The sequence below is a fragment of the Osmerus mordax genome, unplaced genomic scaffold (genome assembly GCF_038355195.1).
Source record: "Osmerus mordax isolate fOsmMor3 unplaced genomic scaffold, fOsmMor3.pri Scaffold_255, whole genome shotgun sequence".
Taxonomy (NCBI): Eukaryota; Metazoa; Chordata; class Actinopteri; order Osmeriformes; family Osmeridae; genus Osmerus; species Osmerus mordax.
In genome coordinates, this window is record NW_027120567.1 from 1 (window position 1) to 17,880 (window position 17,880).

The following is a 17,880-nucleotide window of genomic DNA, read 5'->3' on the forward strand; positions in this document are numbered from 1 at the left end:
ATGATAGTGTGGATCGGTCTGTCTGACACAGTAACAGAAGGGACCTGGATCTGTGGTGGATGGAACACCACTGACCACACCTGAGTAAGAAACCACTCTTTCTGTAGTCTCTTGACTCCTAACAAAACATTTCTCACTGTCATACTTGAAGGATGGATCCAGCTTTTCCTAACTGAGTTTGCCTGTGTGTTTGTACACATTTCATAGGTTCTGGTTCGCCGGTCAGCCTGATAATTACAAATCATGTAATATTGATGAGGACTGTGCTGTGCTATACAACGAGATCAACAATTTAGTTCCTCCGCCCAATAGATGGAAAGACTTCAGATGTGATGACAAAAAGAATACTGGGTCTGTGAGAGAGGGATCTGACAGTGCAGATCTACTGTGGGGTTTCATATCTACTGGGTCTGTGAGAGAGGGATCTGACAGTGCAGATCTACTGTGGGGTTTCATATCTACTGGGTCTGTGAGAGAGGGATCTGACAGTGCAGATTCTACTGTGGGGTTTCATATCTACTGGGTCTGTGAGAGAGGGATCTGACAGTGCAGATCTACTGTGGGGTTTCATATCTACTGGGTCTGTTGAGAGAGGGATCTGACAGTGCAGATCTACTGTGGGGTTTCATATCTACTGGGTCTGTGAGAGAGGGATCTGACAGTGCAGATCTACTGTGGGGTTTCATATCTACTGGGTCTGTGAGAGAGGGATCTGACAGTGCAGATCTACTGTGGGGTTTCATATCTACTGGGTCTGTGAGAGAGGATCTGACAGTGCAGATCTACTGTGGGAGTTTCATTATCATACTGGGTCTGTGAGAGAGGGATCTGACAGTGCAGATCTACTGTGGGGTTTCATATCTACTGGGTCTGTGAGAGAGGGATCTGACAGTGCAGATCTACTGTGGGGTTTCATATCTACTGGGTCTGTGAGAGAGGGATCTGACAGTGCAGATCTACTGTGGGGTTTCATATCTACTGGGTCTGTGAGAGAGGGATCTGACAGTGCAGATCTACTGTGGGGTTTCATATCTACTGGGTCTGTGAGAGAGTGATCTGACAGTGCAGATCTACTGTGGGTTTCATATCTACTGGGTCTGTGAGAGAGGGATCTGACAGTGCAGATCTACTGTGGGGTTTCATATCTACTGGGTCTGTGAGAGAGGGATCTGACAGTGCAGATCTACTGTGGGGTTTCATATCTACTGGGTCTGTGAGAGAGGGATCTGACAGTGCAGATCTACTGTGGGGTTTCATATCTACTGGGTCTGTGAGAGAGGGGATCTGACAGTGCAGATCTACTGTGGGGTTTCATATCTACTGGGTCTGTGAGAGAGGGATCTGACAGTGCAGATCTACTGTGGGGTTTCATATCTACTGGGGTCTGTGAGAGAGGGATCTGACAGTGCAGATCTACTGTGGGGTTTCATATCTACTGGGTCTGTGAGAGAGGGATCTGACAGTGCAGATCTACTGTGGGGGTTTCATATCTACTGGGTCTGTGAGAGAGGGATCTGACAGTGCAGATCTACTGTGGGGTTTCATATCTACTGGGTCTGTGAGAGAGGGATCTGACAGTGCAGATCTACTGTGGGGTTTCATATCTACTGGTCTGTGAGAGAGGGATCTGACAGTGCAGATCTACTGTGGGGTTTCATATCTACTGGGTCTGTGAGAGAGGGATCTGACAGTGCAGATCTACTGTGGGTTTCATATCTACTGGGTCTGTGAGAGAGGATCTGACAGTGCAGATCTACTGTGGGGTTTCATATCTACTGGGTCTGTGAGAGAGGGATCTGACAGTGCAGATCTACTGTGGGGTTTCATATCTACTGGGTCTGTGAGAGAGGGATCTGACAGTGCAGATCTACTGTGGGGTTTCATATCTACTGGGTCTGTGAGAGAGGGATCTGACAGTGCAGATCTACTGTGGGGTTTCATATCTACTGGGTCTGTGAGAGAGGGATCTGACAGTGCAGATCTACTGTGGGGTTTCATATCTACTGGGTCTGTGAGAGAGGGATCTGACAGTGCAGATCTACTGTGGGGTTTCATATCTACTGGGGTCTGTGAGAGAGGGATCTGACAGTGCAGATCTACTGTGGGGTTTCATATCTACTGGGTCTGTGAGAGAGGGATCTGACAGTGCAGATCTACTGTGGGGTTTCATATCTACTGGGTCTGTGAGAGAGGGATCTGACAGTGCAGATCTACTGTGGGGTTTGTCATATCTACTGGGTCTGTGAGAGAGGGATCTGACAGTGCAGATCTACTGTGGGGTTTCATATCTACTGGGTCTGTGAGAGAGGGATCTGACAGTGCAGATCTACTGTGGGGTTTCATATCTATGAGTTGGGAGACTCGTCTGTTTTCATCCCTCTGCTTTCTGACCACTACTTAGATACGAGACATTTTATAATCTATTTTGCAGGAAACTTCAGCTCTCAGGACATTGTAAACGGATCTGTTTTATCAACTTGTACTTTTACTGTCAAATACTATATGTCTCAGATGTTTAACTTGTAGTTTTCAATCATGTAAGTTGCAAATATGTTGTTATATTAACCAAATGTACTGATTTGAAAGGTAATTTTTTTTCTCCAGCAGTCTACTTGCCCTACAGTAGTATATATCACCTAATTTGGTTCTTGTTTCATTAGTTTACCTATAATAAATTAAATGCATGTCTCAAAATAAATACATTTTACAAACTCTACAAAATAAAGCTAATGTCATTGTATGTTTTACATTCATTAGGTGACTGAAAAATACTTTGAAAGCAATGTTACACATTCTGCATCACACATTCTCAAACACACTACACACTCTCTCACACACACACATACACACTCAAACAAGTTTTGCACAGTTTGCTGGTTCAGTATTTGTAGATTTTCTTTCCACATCTTTCTATGGTTTACTGGAAAACAATAATACGCATTTCATGAGTTTTAAAGGCTTTTATTGGCAATAAGTCCCCACTTTTATAGCAATCAATCTGCTCTTATAATCCGAATTATAGTGATTTCACCTGACTTGAACTCATTCACACTTTCCCATGTTCTGATGAAAGTACTTAGTGAAATGATATTAGCTGGTCATTTTTTGCTAGCGTCAAAAACAGTGTAATGTGTTAGGGTTATTCATTTAGCAGACGCTTTTATCCAAAGCGACTTCCAAGAGAGAGCTTTACAAAGTGCATAGGTCACTGATCATAACAACAAGATAGCCACAAAACATTGTGAGTAGCCAAAACATGAAGCACACATTGTGAACAACCAAAGTAAGTGCCAAAGGGAAGAACCATAAGAGCATGTAGTTAAACAAGTTACAATTAAACAACATGAACTGCTATAAGTGCAAGTGTACCTGTGCACAACAAGAGAGGAGTTGAGGGAGAAGTTGAATACTATAATGACAGCAGATGAACGACAGAGAGAGAGAGAGAGAGAGAGAGAGAGAGAGAGAGAGAGAGAGAGAGAGAGAGAGAGAGAGAGATGGATGGAGTGTGTGGAAGAGGGATGGAGACTAAGAAAGGAGAGAGGAGGGTCAGATCAGACAGAAGAAGAAGAGAATGAAAGAGACAGAAATTGGAGGAGGAGATAATGAAACAGGAGAGGATGGCTGATGATCAGAAAAGAGAGGGAGGAAAGAATGAGAGGAAGTAATTAGGTCCAGAGTGACAGAAGGAGAAAAGGAGGAGAGGGAAGAGAGGAATTAATTGAGGTTTAGAATACTCTGTATATTTGGCTTCTGACTCGCCTCAGTAACTTCTCTGACTGACGCATGAACACACACAGTTGTACACAAACATTCAGGGAAAAACACACAGGCGCGCACACACACACATTCACAGACATGCACAAACACACACTGACTCACAAACACACTTCTTTTAACATCCAGGCAGGGTAAACATTGGCCAGCGTCCTAACATCGTTATTGTGAATAGTGTTCATTGAACCAAAAGGATTTTTATTTTCCTCTATCTCTCCTTCTCTTTCCGTCTCACTTTTTTCCTCCCTCTATCATCGTCTTTGTCTTCTCTCTCCCTCTCTCTCCAAGCTCTCTCTCCCTCTCTCTCTCTCTCTCTCCAAGCTCTCTCTCCCCCTCTCTCCAAACTCTCTCTCTCTCTCCCTCTCTCTCTCTCTCTCCCTCTCTCCATACTCTCTCTCTCCCTCTCTCCAAACTCTCTCCCTCTCTCTCTCTCTCTCTCTCTCTCCAAGCTCTTTTTCTCTCTCTCTTTTCTCTCTCTCTCTCTCTCTCTCTGTTACGTAAGCTCTCTGTGGCCGAATGCTGTCTTATACTAAAATTACAACGAAAAGACTTGTGAATGGTTATCACAGTTTTCCGGTTGCATCCCGTCCGAGGCTGCAGTATTTGAGTAATAGGTGCGACTGACAGTGTTTTATTGAAGTATTCGAAAAACACACAGGCCATAAATAAAACATGACTGATTCAGCCCACTGGAAAACCCAAATTCATGAAGTTGAGGACGGGGAAATGATCACAACTAGTTATCTCTAGCCTTTAAGCACTGCTGTCTTTATTATATCGTTTCGTTCTCTGTGGCGTTGCGGTGAAGACGGAGTCGATGGAAGTAGGTCGCATCTGGATTCAAATCGATAAAAACGTTGTCGGTACAATTCTTTCACCACTGGAGGTCAGTGTAGCATCGTCCTAATCATTGTCGGTGAGTATTCCCGTAGGCTACAAAATGTAGGCTACATCTGATTTTACTTTTAGAATTGAGTAGAATGCTAACGTTCAGAATTCCAGAACTGCAGAATTCCAAACACCCGCAAGAGTGAAGGGTTATAGCTCGTGGGTCAGAAGAACAGACTGTCTGGTTTACTGCATGAACTAGCATGGCTTCTACAGGTGTGTATAAGAGACTGGATCTGGTTTACAGCATAACAACCCTAATTAGCATAGATGATACAGGTCAGCCTATGTTGATCTCGCCTGCGTAGATATGGAAGGATCCGCACGCACCTTGGAGACACAAGCGGGAACAAACAAACAGAGCAAAAGGAACTTCTGCTTCTGTCGGTTCATCGGTTTGTCCACCAGATGGCGCTGTACTCCACCACTTCCCCTCTTCTTCTGGGGCGTCAGATGAGTCATCCTGCGCCGTGGAAGAAGAGGAACGCTGGGTACTTTGGGTTGAACCACATTCTCTGGTTAAACTGATTCCCATGTAACAGCACATCCTGAGATGACCTGTAGTTCCCGAGAAAGAGAGAGAGAGAGAGAGAGAGAGAGAGAGAGAGAGAGAGAGAGAGAGAGAGAGAGAGAGAGAGAGAGAGAGAGAGAGAGGCAGATGGGCAGAGGAGACAGACTGTACCAATCTGATTTTGTAACAGTTGATTACACAAAGGAAAACAAGTGTAAATGATTATAAATCAACACACACACACACACTAACGCTCGAGGAAGTAGGCCTGCGCTGGCCGAAAGGCTGGTCTGAGGTCAGTTTCAGCTGGTCTTGGACGGTCCCGTCCAGGGGGGATGTTTAGGATAAACTGACTTAGGATCTGTTGAAGCTTCATTTGATACTTGTTCTTCATGCAAACGTGAAAGCTTGGCTGTAGAGTTGCAGTTATCTCGGCTTGATCACTGTTGAGACACCCCAAATAACCCTGAGTGTGTACATGTGTGTGTCCTCCCCCTCTCACGTGTGTGTGGAGGGGGAGGGGGAGAGGGGGGAGGGGGAGAGGGGGGAGGGAGGCTGCTGGGAAGACATGGATCCTCCTGGGACAAAGTCCAGCAGTGGCCGCTCTACTCTCTCTCCTCTTCCCCTTTCCTCTCCTCTTTCCTCTCTCTTCTTCCCCTTTCCTCTCCTCTTTCCTCTCTCCTCTTCCCCCTCTCCTCTTCTCTCTCCTCTTCCCCCCTCTCCTCTTCCCTCTCCTCTCCTCTTTCCTCTTCCCCCTCTCCTCTCCTCTCTCCTCTTCCCTCTCCTCTTCTCTCTCCTCTTCCCCCTCTCCTTTCTCCTCTCTTCCATCTCTCCACTCCTCTCTTGCTGTTCTATACTTCAAGGTCAAGCAGTATAGACTCGTGACCAGCTCTTACGTGCGTGCATGTGAGTGTGTGAGTGCATGTGAGTGTGTGTGAGTGTGTGTGTGCGTGCATGTGAGTGAGTGAGTGTTTGGAAGACGAAGCCTGTCTCCTCTAGAGCACATAAGGACTCCTGCCAAATGTTTGCAACATTGATATTCCTCCTCGTCCAGGACAGTCCTGGTTCACCCTGCAGACGGAGTCCCCAGCCTTCAAACACTCTGCTGTTCCTACCCTGGTGACGTTAATATCTCTCTCTGCCTTTGTCTCTCAGCAGACAGACAGACAGACAGACAGACAGGCAGGCAGGCAGGCATGCAGGCAGGCAGGCAGACAGGCAGACAGGCTGACAGACAGACAGACAGACAGACAGACAGACAGACAGACAGACAGGCAGACAGACAGACAGGCTGACAGACAGGCAGACAGACAGACAGGTAGACAGGCAGACAGGCACAGACAGTTGCACACAGAGGAAGGAGGGGAGAGAGAGACAGATAGAGAGAAATAACAGTTGCAGTTAAAGAGATTAAAGAGAGTGGGACAGGACCAGAGAAAGAAACAGTTGGGAGAGAAAGAGAGAAAGAAAGAGAGAGAGAGAAAGAGAGAGGTCAGTGTTTGCAGCAGCTGTTTGTGAATAGACCATTATGTGGCAGAGGACACTACAGATGGCCCATCAGCAAACACAGGTTACTAACACACACACGCATGTGTGAGATCTATCCTGGAACAGTAAGAGAGAGAAATAGAGAAAGAAAGAGGGAGGGAGGTAAATGGCAATAGCTGTCTTTGTTTGGATGTTTGGAAGCTTTAAACAGTATTATACACTCCCTACAATGTCCCTCAGTATCTATTCTCTCATGTCTCCTCTCTGCAGTCGACCGCCACAAAAAAACTGTGGTTACTAGTATTTGTTAAAATATTACATAAGACAGGATTCACCAAAAACCTATGTAAATATTTATCATTCGGGACAACCCTATTCTGATAACGAAACACGTTATCAAAATGTGTTTCCACTCGTTTTTAACCAGGTTGGAATAGTAGTAAGTATGTATGCATTCAAGAAATTATTGTCCAGGAAACTACATTTTAAATCATTGGTGTACTGTCAAGTTTGTCTTTGGCTGATGTAACATGTTCAGTGATGTTGAACAGTCACTGGTCACTCTCTCACACACACTACAGACAGGAACATGAACACACACGAACACACACACACACAGTCAGTCTGAGTCACAGGTGTACGTCAGTGGGCACACACACGCACGCACACACACACACGCACACACACACAGAGCATGTGATGATGGCCACTTCCCACCACCTCTTACTGTGGTCTCCCCAGTCAACTTCCTCCTTTAAAATGATTGCTTGGCTTCCAAATGACAGACACACACACTTTTATATATTAGTTTTTCTGTATTTACTATAGTATCGCAATAGTCAGGAACACATTTACTGAGGTCAGTGATTGTCAAGTTGATATCGTGTTTGACTAGTTTTCTTATCGCCATGGCCTTTTCCCGCCAGTTGACCCACTGGCTCGCTCTTCTGCCTCCTCGCGCTGGCCTACCTTCACCTAACAGACAGAGAACTTCGAGTCAAAAAGGGTCAATAACTGTCGTCTTTCATTCGCATTTGTGTTCATAAGTCTCAAAATACCGTACGAAACCGGTAGTCAACTGTAGTGCTAACTTCATCACCAGTAGGCCTACCAAACATCTTTCCTGTGTGGGTAAGACCGAGACGGCTGTATTCTGATACGGAATTCGGTGACGTTAAAGCGATAAAGGCAGCCACTGCAGTGTCATGCTATGCTAGTAGCCTTTAGAAAGGCCCCAAGGTGGCAAATAAGCCTTCGTCTTTATTGATTTTTCCGTTAATTGAATTGTCTTATTTTAGACAACAATAATGGATAGCCTAAATGTCACAAATTCTATTCGTTTTCACAGCGGCCAGGTTTGCTTTATGACACCCTAGGCTACAATTTAAATATCCTAGCGACATCTTCATCAGATTAGATAAGAACAGTTAAGTGGACTCGTATAGGCTTATCTCTTTCGCTACCCGTTGCCGTTGGTTTGACCGCAGTCAAATCGGTATTTGTTTAACAGCTTCACATCCTCGCATTCCGCTTTCCACTGTAGCCTACTATGACATCATTCCCCTTTCACCCAGTTTCTACCGGCAGCAGCGCGAGGTTACTATCGGTCAACACATCTTTTCATTCTGTGCAGAGCAGAGAGCGCATGGTGACGGGCCGATTTCACGTTTACACCGAATGCATTAAATACATAACGACGAACGGATGTTTTGTTCCTAAATCAGGGTTTTAAAACAATTGGCTTCATTCAATCTTTCATCCGCGGTACGCTACGACGTGGCAGAGAGAATCAGATTTATTTGCAAGAATGGCCTCTTTCATAGGTTGTGTGCAATTGGGCTGTTTCATTAATGCACTGTGGCACAAATCTGCCATAGTTTTGCTTCACTGTTCTATAAATAGTGATTATCATAAACCCCCCCTCCCTCCTCGATGCTCTCCGAGGTTACTAGCGGACACGTCTATCCTCTCGTCTCCTCCTCCGCTCACTTCAGAGCCCGCATAGAGGCACGCGCTCCTTATGTTGACGAACACCGTGTTTACGTTTATCGTCTCTTAGCCTAATGTCCAGAGAACAGGAACATACACTACAACACACATAGCCTGTTTTCCGGCTTGTTCATGTCAACCGTTTTCCCTGGTTCACTGTCGAGGTTACTGTCGTTCACGTCGACTAGCAGTCCAACACGTTAGCAGGAAGATGAATTAAAGGGCGCTTGATGCAAATACGTTGGCATGTAGGCCTACTGTGCTTTATGATTATTTATTCATAATCACGTCTAGTCTGGGTGGCCATTTGGCGGTCGCCTTGTTGACAATAGAGCCTATATATATCAGGACTCCACGACACGACCAAACTGCTACACCTATGTAGACTTCAAGCGGCGAAACTTTAGTTTGTTTGCAGATGGACATCACCGTGAGCTCGAGCGCAGTAGTCTCCGTGGACCTCTTTTCCTGCATAGCTCCTCGTTCTTAAAACGGCGACGCCACCGTTGGCGGGGGGTGGGTCCCACTCAGCTGAGCCTGTAAGCTCTGACCCGAGATAAACCGGGAGCTTTTCGTTCTTTTCCCGGTAAAAAAATAAAAATTCACTGGACGTTTTTCACTAGGCTATAGGTTAGTGGTGGGCAAGAATGATGTTGGTCAATCCTACTGTGACCTCAAGATGCTTCAGGCTTTGTTGGTTCATTAACTAGTAGGCCTACAGTGTTACTGGTATATATACTTACTCCAAGCAAACAAAAAGTATTTAGTTGTACTTTTTTGCTGTTATAATAAGTAATTGTTTAAGCTGCTCATTGTGTCTAAGAGGGTTCAGCTTAATCTGGATCCCTCATCTCATAATGTGATCTCCACGGCAACACACCGCTAGCACCACGCTGAGCTAGCCACAACAGCTGTTGTTCTGTACATGAGCGCTGAAGCCCCTAGCTGAATCCAGCCTCAGACCCTCCTCTGACCACACTGCGAAGGCTTTAGAGCCCCACAAGTTCCCCCGAACTTGGTGTGATGTGAATTTGGAAAAGAGGGGCCGGTTTTATTCATTCATTTTACACTCCTGCACTTTTTAGGTTCTTGCTGTTTAATTGTAACTTGTCTAACTACATGCTCTTATGGTTCTTCCCTTTGGGACTTATTTGGTTTTCACAATGTATTCTTCATGTTTGGTTACCCACAATGTTTGGGGCTATCTCGTTGTTATGTTCAGTGGCCTATGCACTTTTGTAAAACTCTCTCTTGGAAGTCGCTTTGGATAAAAGCGTCTGCTAAATGTAAATGTTATTAGTTTGCGATCGTAAACAGCACAGGAGTAGAGGAACAGGTGAGAGGAGAGAGAAAGAGAGTGCGACAGAGAGACATTTAATTGTATTTTTGCTAACTTTATTAATTTAGCAGATGGCTTGCATCCCAGGCAACAGAAATAGGAAGTGATCAAAGATCAGAAGTGCGTAGTTCTGACTGTATTGTGGAGTTTACATTTACATTTTACATTTAGTAGACGCTCTTATCCAGAGCGACTTATAGTAAGTACAGGGACATTCCCCCGAGACAAGTAGGGTGAAGTGCCTTGCCCAAGGACACAACGTCAGTTGGCATGACCGGGAATCGAACAGGCAACCTTCGGATTACTAGCCCGATTCCCTCACCGCTCAGCCACCTGACTCCTAGAGTTTGGTGGTCAGACATGCTCTGGTGCTGTCTTATCAGACCCTAAACACTCGCTCCTTTAAAGCTGATTGGTGTAGGTTGATCCTGATGGATTGTATTCCTAATCGTACTAATTGCCCAAAGCCCTCTACCTCTACCCACCACTGTGCTAGCCTACTGTACTGCCCCCCCCCACACACACACACTACCATCAGACTCCCCCCCCCACTGTGCTAGCCTACTGTACTGCCCCCCCCCCCCCCACACACACACACACACTGCCATCAGACTCCCCCCCCACTGTGCTAGCCTACTGTACTGCCCCCCCCCCACACACACACACACTGCCATCAGACTCCCCCCCCACTGTGCTAGCCTACTGTACTGCCCCCCCCCCCCACACACACACTGCCATCAGACTCACCCCTCACTATGTGACCCTACTGTCCTGCCGTCGACCCCCCCCCCCCCCCATCTCCTTTCCCACAAGTCCCAGACTCTGAGAGGTATTCCCCCTCGTGACAGACAGGTCCGACGGGCCCAGTGTGGTCTGAACCCTGCCGTGACATTTGGGCCTTGCTGTCACAGACGTGCCTGCTGACATCATCATCACGAGACGGGCGGTCCTGGCTCCAGCTCGCCTACGTTTCCAGTACTGGTCAGGGGCGAGGCACAGACGCTGCTTTGTCTCAGTGGCGGCCGGTCTGGAGGGAAGGTGTGTGGGCTGGTGTGGTTTATCATACACGGGTGTGGTAGAGATACACACTCACACACACACACACACACACACACACACACACACACACACACACACACACACACACACTGTGCAGGGATCACTCTTTCTTCATGTATATATCCATCCATCTATCCATTCATCCATCCATTCATCCATCCATCCAATCATCCATCCATTTAAACAGGCTTTATCTATCTATCTCACATACTCATTGGTCAAGGCTAATGGCTCTCTATACGTCAATATAGCCATATTGTCACACTTAAAGAGACATGCATTGCGATTCAATAAACCCCATGCACCGCGTCGAGCTAGAACGACGTCGCCCTTTTAAGAGCTGTTTTGAGTCTGCACGTGCTTGCCTTATTCGGAACGAGCAACACAAACAGCCGCGCTCCGTTTGACCGATAGTTACCTCTCCTCCGCTCCGCGAGCGCCTGCATTGGGTGCACTATAAAAGCCTCGAGGAGAGAAAAAGGCAGTTCTGTGAGAACAAGAGACAGAACGGTGCGAGGACAATAACGGTCGCGTTAAATGTGATTAAACGAAACTTACATTTTTGCGGTTACCAAGTCAAGGAATGTACCTTACAGGAACACTGAGACAACTGTAAAAAGCAGCGCTTGGGACAAAAGGTTGGTTTATTATTCATTTTGAGAGTTTTCTGTGTTTTGTTTTAGCAAACTTTGCGTGCGGGTTATGCATTATCTTTGTCATCACTGTGATAACGAAACTTTGTTTGCACGATGTTTTCCTATAATATTAGTTTTCATCTTTCTTTGTAGTCACGTAACATATTTCATAACAAGAAACGGTGCGCTCCGCCCGCTGGATTGTACCTGTGTTGTTTACATTATTTAATGCATGGATATTTCAATATTCTTCCTACAACCGTCGAAAATGTTAACCACGATTCACAAATGTGGATTTTTTCGTGGGTTAGTATTGATTGGCTGAGATGACAAAATGTTTTTAATGTTGATAAATGCGTATGTGTGACTGTTCTGCTCGCGGAGTCGGTGGTGGAGGGGCGCTCGAGCATCTGCTGCTGAGTGTAGAGAATCGAAGCTGATGACCGAGAGTAACCTTTCTTCTCGAGACAATGAAACTCAGACAGATGGAACATAGGAAACGATTTTGGACATTTTATTTGCTTCGACTAAATTGACACTCGATCATAATGAAAGAATGTTACCTTATCAATTCCAACCAAATCGTGGTGTTTTAATGAGTCAAAATCATGTTTCTCCCTCACTCTAAAGAGATTGGGCTGTTTTGTAATAGACGCGTCCGAACAGTTGATTGATAATCTGCGGATTTGAAAGTGTTTAATGTTTGTTATACGGATTACACCTGATTGCACACAAGCATTGCATTGTTGTTCATTATTTATTTTTTTTAAGATCAAGGATTTTTTTTTTTACCACAATCTAAGAATACAGTTAACATTATCAGCATGTCAGGCTCTTGGCTAAATAAAACTACTTTTCCTTATCCGAGTTTTTCTCGGAGACAAAAGATGAGTGACAAACAGTGACCATGAAAATATGACCATGGTATGGCACGTGAGAGAGAAACAGAGAGTAAACAACTCTGAAAAATGGCAATATTCTAATAAAACACTAGAGGCGCACGAGTTTTGCACCAAACCGCCACGAATCACTCGATAACGGACCGTTTACCGTCGTTTCTGACACGACGAAATCATTTTAATTTCAATGTCATTATGAATATCGCAAAGAGCCGACGGAATCTCGGTGGGTTGACAAAAACGAGGTGGTCATTCATTGTCATTCAGCTGTTGCGCCAAGTATTCACATGCACGTGCTGAACCATGCACCTACACATTCCTTAAGGACAGTGATGCGTAGCTAAAGTCCTGTGTGTGGATTGGATGCCACTCTTCATAGATTATACGTTAACCCCGACCACAGGAAAACACATCCACAATGATGGACAACAGTCACTGTTTAATCAGTGGGGTCCAGTCCAATTTGAGTTTCAATACATTCATTTTTATTCTTTCTTTGTTTTTGTGAAAGTAAGTGAAATAAAAGACTTTCTCCCCACCGCCCCCTCACCCCCACCGCCCCCTCACCCCCACCGCCCCCTCACCCCCACCGCCCCCTCACCCCCACCGCCCCCTCACCCCCACCGCCCCCTCACCCCCACCGCCCCCTCACCCCCACCGCCCCCTCACCCCCACCGCCCCCTCACCCCCACCGCCCCCTCACCCCCTGGAGGGGTGCAGGTGTCCGCTGCTGTTTGCAGATGCCCAAGCCTGTGTGCTTAGGTGGATCATCGCCCCTCTTCCTACACTGTGGGGAATCACGCCATTTACTCAGACTCCAAAAACCCCCACATTGGCTAGCCTGTTGGGTCAGCTGGACTGTGGTTGGACGGTAGTTATATAGTGGTCAGATGGTCCGTGTTTGACAACAGTCAGACTTTGATCCGGCGGTGTGTGGTGCGCGTCCAGTGAACTTGAACGTCCCTCCGTCCGTCCAGTCACAAGGCGCTGGATCTGCAGGTCAACAGCGCTCCCTGGTCCTACTCTGAGCGTGTGTGTGTCTCACTCTGAGCGTGTGTGTGTGTGTCACTCTGAGCGTGTGTGTGTCTCACTCTGAGCGTGTGTGTGTCTCACTCTGAGCGTGTGTGTGTTGTGTTTTGCAGTCAGGAGGCCGGCGTGGTGTGTGAGTCGTCATGGCCATCTCTACTCAGCTGGGCTTGCTCCTGTGGAAGAACTTCACCTATCGACGGAGACAGAAAGTAAGTCACCAACACGTCGCCGCGGACGCCTGTCTAGCATTCCTATTTTAAGCGAACTGTTCCTTTAAATGTCGACAAAAACTGTAGCTGTTACCGGAGGATGATGCTGTTTGTTGTTTAACTGAATATTCAGTGAAGGAGTCAAGGAAAGAGGCCTTTTGGAAAAACTTGTGAATTGGTAAAATAATGGAAGGTGATATCGTCATTCAGCCTCTTCAGAGATGACTCACTGTTCATTGAGGGTTTGCACAATGGGTACGCAAACTGTGGAGAATATCAAGTCCACCATGAAGAGGACACACACACGCACACACACACACACACACACACCGTCCAGAACAAAGGTGATAATGTAATTGCGATAGCATTCCCCAGTTCTGTACATTTAGTTCAGACTGCTAGGTCAAAATGCGAGTCACGCTATCTGACCTCTGACATTTGAGGTGCTCTTTTGTGGCCTCACCAGCCCTTTGTTACATTACAACAAGCCTGTTGTAATGTATGCTACAAACACCGTACGCATTTACAAAGCAGAAGTGTACGGACTTGTGTTTGGCTGGTGTAGCAGACCTTCCAGGAGACAAAGCTCGCAGCCTGAGGCAGCAACTGCCACGTGGCAGATGCACCTTCTCCTCCAAGCCCCTCTGCTCCTCCCCCTGTTCTCCTTCTGCTCCCCCTGTTCTCCTTCTCCTACTCCTGTTCTCCTTCTCCTCCCCCTGTTCTCTTGCTCCTCCCCCTGCTCCCCTGCTCCTCCCCCTGCTCCCCTGCTCCTCCCCCTGTTCTCCTTCTGCTCCCCCTGTTCTCCTTCTCCTACTCCTGTTCTCCTTCTCCTCCCCCTGTTCTCTTGCTCCTCCCCCTGCTCCCCTGCTCCTCCCCCTGCTCCCCTGCTCCTCCCCCTGTTCTCCTTCTGCTCCCCCTGTTCTCCTTCTGCTCCCCCTGTTCTCCTTCTCCTACTCCTGTTCTCCTTCTGCTCCCCCTGTTCTCCTTCTCCTACTCCTGTTCTCCTTCTCCTCCCCCTGTTCTCTTGCTCCTCCCCCTGCTCCCCTGCTCCTCCCCCTGCTCCCCTGCTCCTCCCCCTGTTCTCCTTCTGCTCCCCCTGTTCTCCTTCTCCTACTCCTGTTCTCCTTCTCCTCCCCCTGTTCTCTTGCTCCTCCCCCTGCTCCCCTGCTCCTCCCCCTGCTCCCCTGCTCCTCCCCCTGTTCTCCTTCTGCTCCCCCTGTTCTCCTTCTGCTCCCCCTGTTCTCCTTCTGCTCCCCCTGTTCTCCTTCTCCTACTCCTGTTCTCCTTCTCCTCCCCCTGTTCTCCTTCTCCTCCCCCTGTTCTCCTTCTCCTCTCCCTGTTCTCCTTCTCCTCCCCCTGTTCTCCTTCTCCTCCCACTGTTCTCCTTCTCCTCCCCCTGTTCTCCTTCTCCTCCCCCTGCTCCCCTGCTCCTCCTGTTCTCCTTCTCCTCCCCCTGCTCCCCTGCTCCTCCCCTGTTCTCCTTCTCCTCCCCCTGCTCCCCTGCTCCTCCCCCCTGTTCTCCTTCTCCTCCCCCTGCTCCCCTGCTCCTCCCCCCCTGTTCTCCTTCTCCTCCCCCTGCTCCCCTGCTCCTCCCCCTGTTCTCCTGCTCCTCCCCTGTTCTCCTTCTCCTCCCCTGTTCTCCTTCTGCTCCCCTGTTCTCCTTCTCCTCCCCCTGCTCCCTGCTCCTCCCCCTGTTCTCCTTCTCCTCCCCCTGTTCTCCTTCTGCTCCCCCTGTTCTCCTTCTCCTCCCCCTGCTCCCCTGCTTCTCCCCCCTGCTCCCCTGCTCCTCCCCCTGTTCTCCTTCTCCTCCCCCTGTTCTCCTGCTCCTCCCCCTGTTCTCCTTCTCCTCCCCCTGCTCCCCTGCTCCTCCCCCTGTTCTCCTTCTCCTCCCCCCTGCTCCCCTGCTCCTCCCCCTGTTCTCCTTATCCCTCTCCAGCCACCCAGCAGGGTCAGGAAGGGGGAATGCACACGTGATAAGCTTTTCTATAACTTCCTTCCAACAACAACCCAACTGCAACAACCCCCACCCTCTTTAATGTAGCATAGAATGACCCCACTTCTACTGGAGAAACCTGGCCTGATCCATTAAAAAAAGTTAATGTTTAAAAGGTATATAGGTAAAAAAAAAAAAGAAAAAAGAATCTTAAAAAATTATTTATTTTTGATAAGATTAAGTATAAGTAGATTTATATTCAAAAGGTAGTTTCAGGACATGAAACATTACCCCACTGCTGGGTAATCTCTCCCTGCTGGGCAAATATTGACCGAAACATACAAAGCTGTTTCTTGAAAGAACAGAGTGTCTCTCAAGGTAAACAGGTGGGTGTGCAGCTTCATAACGTTGTCCTGATCACATGTCCCTCCTCCTCCTCCTCCTCCTCCTCCTCCTCCTCCTCCTCCTCCTCCTCCTCCTCCTCCTCCTCCTCCTCCTCCTCCTCCTCCCTCCAGCTCCAGCTGATGATCGAGATCGTCTGGCCGCTCTTCATCTTCTTCATCCTCATCTCTGTCAGGATGTACTACCCCCCCCTACGAGCAGCATGAATGTAAGTACCCTGGGGGGTGGGGAGGGGGGGGGGGTGGGAGGGGGAGGGGTGGGGGGGGGGGAGGTGGGGGGGGGTGGGGAGGGGGGGGTGGGAGGGGTGGGGGGGGGGGAGGGGGGGGGGTTGGGGAGGGGGGAGGGGGTGGGGGGGGAGGGGGAGGGGGGGGGGTAGGGGAGGGGGGGAGGGGGTGAGGGGGGGGAGGAAATGGAGGATTTTGATGGAGGGTTGGACAAGGGGGGGGTGGAGGGAGGGGTGGCCAGAGGGGAGGGGTGGAGGGAGTGTGGAATGGAAGGAGGAGGGAGGACTGCAGGAAGGAGGGGGAGGGAGGGAGTAAGAAAGTAAGTAAATTGTATTTTATAAAGCACACTCACAACACAGCAAGGCTGACTGAGGTGCTGAAAAAAAAGCACAAAAACAGTAATCCAAATAAAAATAAAAAAAACTATAAAATGGGGAGGGAGGGATGGAGGGAGGGAATAGATGAAATCGAAACAGGGTGACAACACTGTAGAACATGTGGATCGGACACAGTATCCTCATGTGGTTTTTGTTCGGAACCCGTTCACTGTTTCTGAGCAGCAAGACCGGCTGACAGTCTAGCTAGACCAGTCACACACGTCACAAGACCAGATCCAGACCCAACCTGCCTAAGGGCCTGGCCTCTCCATGAGCCACAAGAGCTTGTTGTTCTTCAAGCCTTTACGGAGACACAAACAGCAGCCACAGCTAAATGTTTGTACAGAGCAGTAGAGCAGCTTTGTTAATCATGCTCCTGGAGAATCTCACATCAGCAGGGTTTCATCCCAGAGAACCGACAGTCAAGATTGTCACACAGGGGGAAGTTCCTCATTCACTCATCCATGCTGCTCAGTCAAGACCCCGACTGTGTTTGTCTGATCGTAACGGGGAGTCAGGTGGCTGAGTGTTAAAGAATCAGGCTAGTAATCAGAAGGTTGCTGGTTCGATCCCCGGCTCTGCAAATGACGTTGTGTCCTTGGGCAAGGCACTTCACCCCTACTTGCCTCGGGGGAATGTCCCTGTACTTACTGTAAGTCGCTCTGGATAAGAGCGTCTGCTAAATGACTAAATGTAAATGTAACACAACCTGCACAGCAGCAGATGAACACCTAGGATTCGCTGTAGAGCGTTTTAGTGGAAGCTGTCCTCACTGGACGGAGCATCAGGGTCAGCCCTCCTCCACACTGTTGCCTTGGATACCTATCAGCCCACATGATTGGTCAATATTTGTGTTTCTTTCGACATTTCATTGCCCCACTCGCTGGCACACACACACCAGTCGAAACAAAAAATAACAATAAGTAATAACAATAAGTAATAACAATAAGTAATTTTGTTATATGAACATGTGACAGGGGTCCTGGTCTATAGAGTGAGTTTACAAAATACACCAGGCTTATTTCGGTTAGTCTGATTCATTTCCAGTTGATTTGGTTCCATAAAGCAAGTTTAACTTAGTTCAAGCTTAGTTACTGTGGCAACTTATGCTGAGAAACTAG

At 47.8% G+C, this 17,880-nt stretch overlaps 1 long non-coding RNA gene across 1 annotated transcript; it reads left to right on the plus strand.

Moving 5' to 3' along the window:
- Positions 1-11,552: 11,552 nt before the first annotated feature.
- LOC136939589 (uncharacterized) lies at positions 11,553-16,376 on the plus strand. Its single transcript, XR_010875889.1, has 3 exons — positions 11,553-11,689; positions 13,728-13,823; positions 16,272-16,376. It is a non-coding gene; the product is annotated as an uncharacterized lncRNA (long non-coding RNA).
- Positions 16,377-17,880: the final 1,504 nt, after the last annotated feature.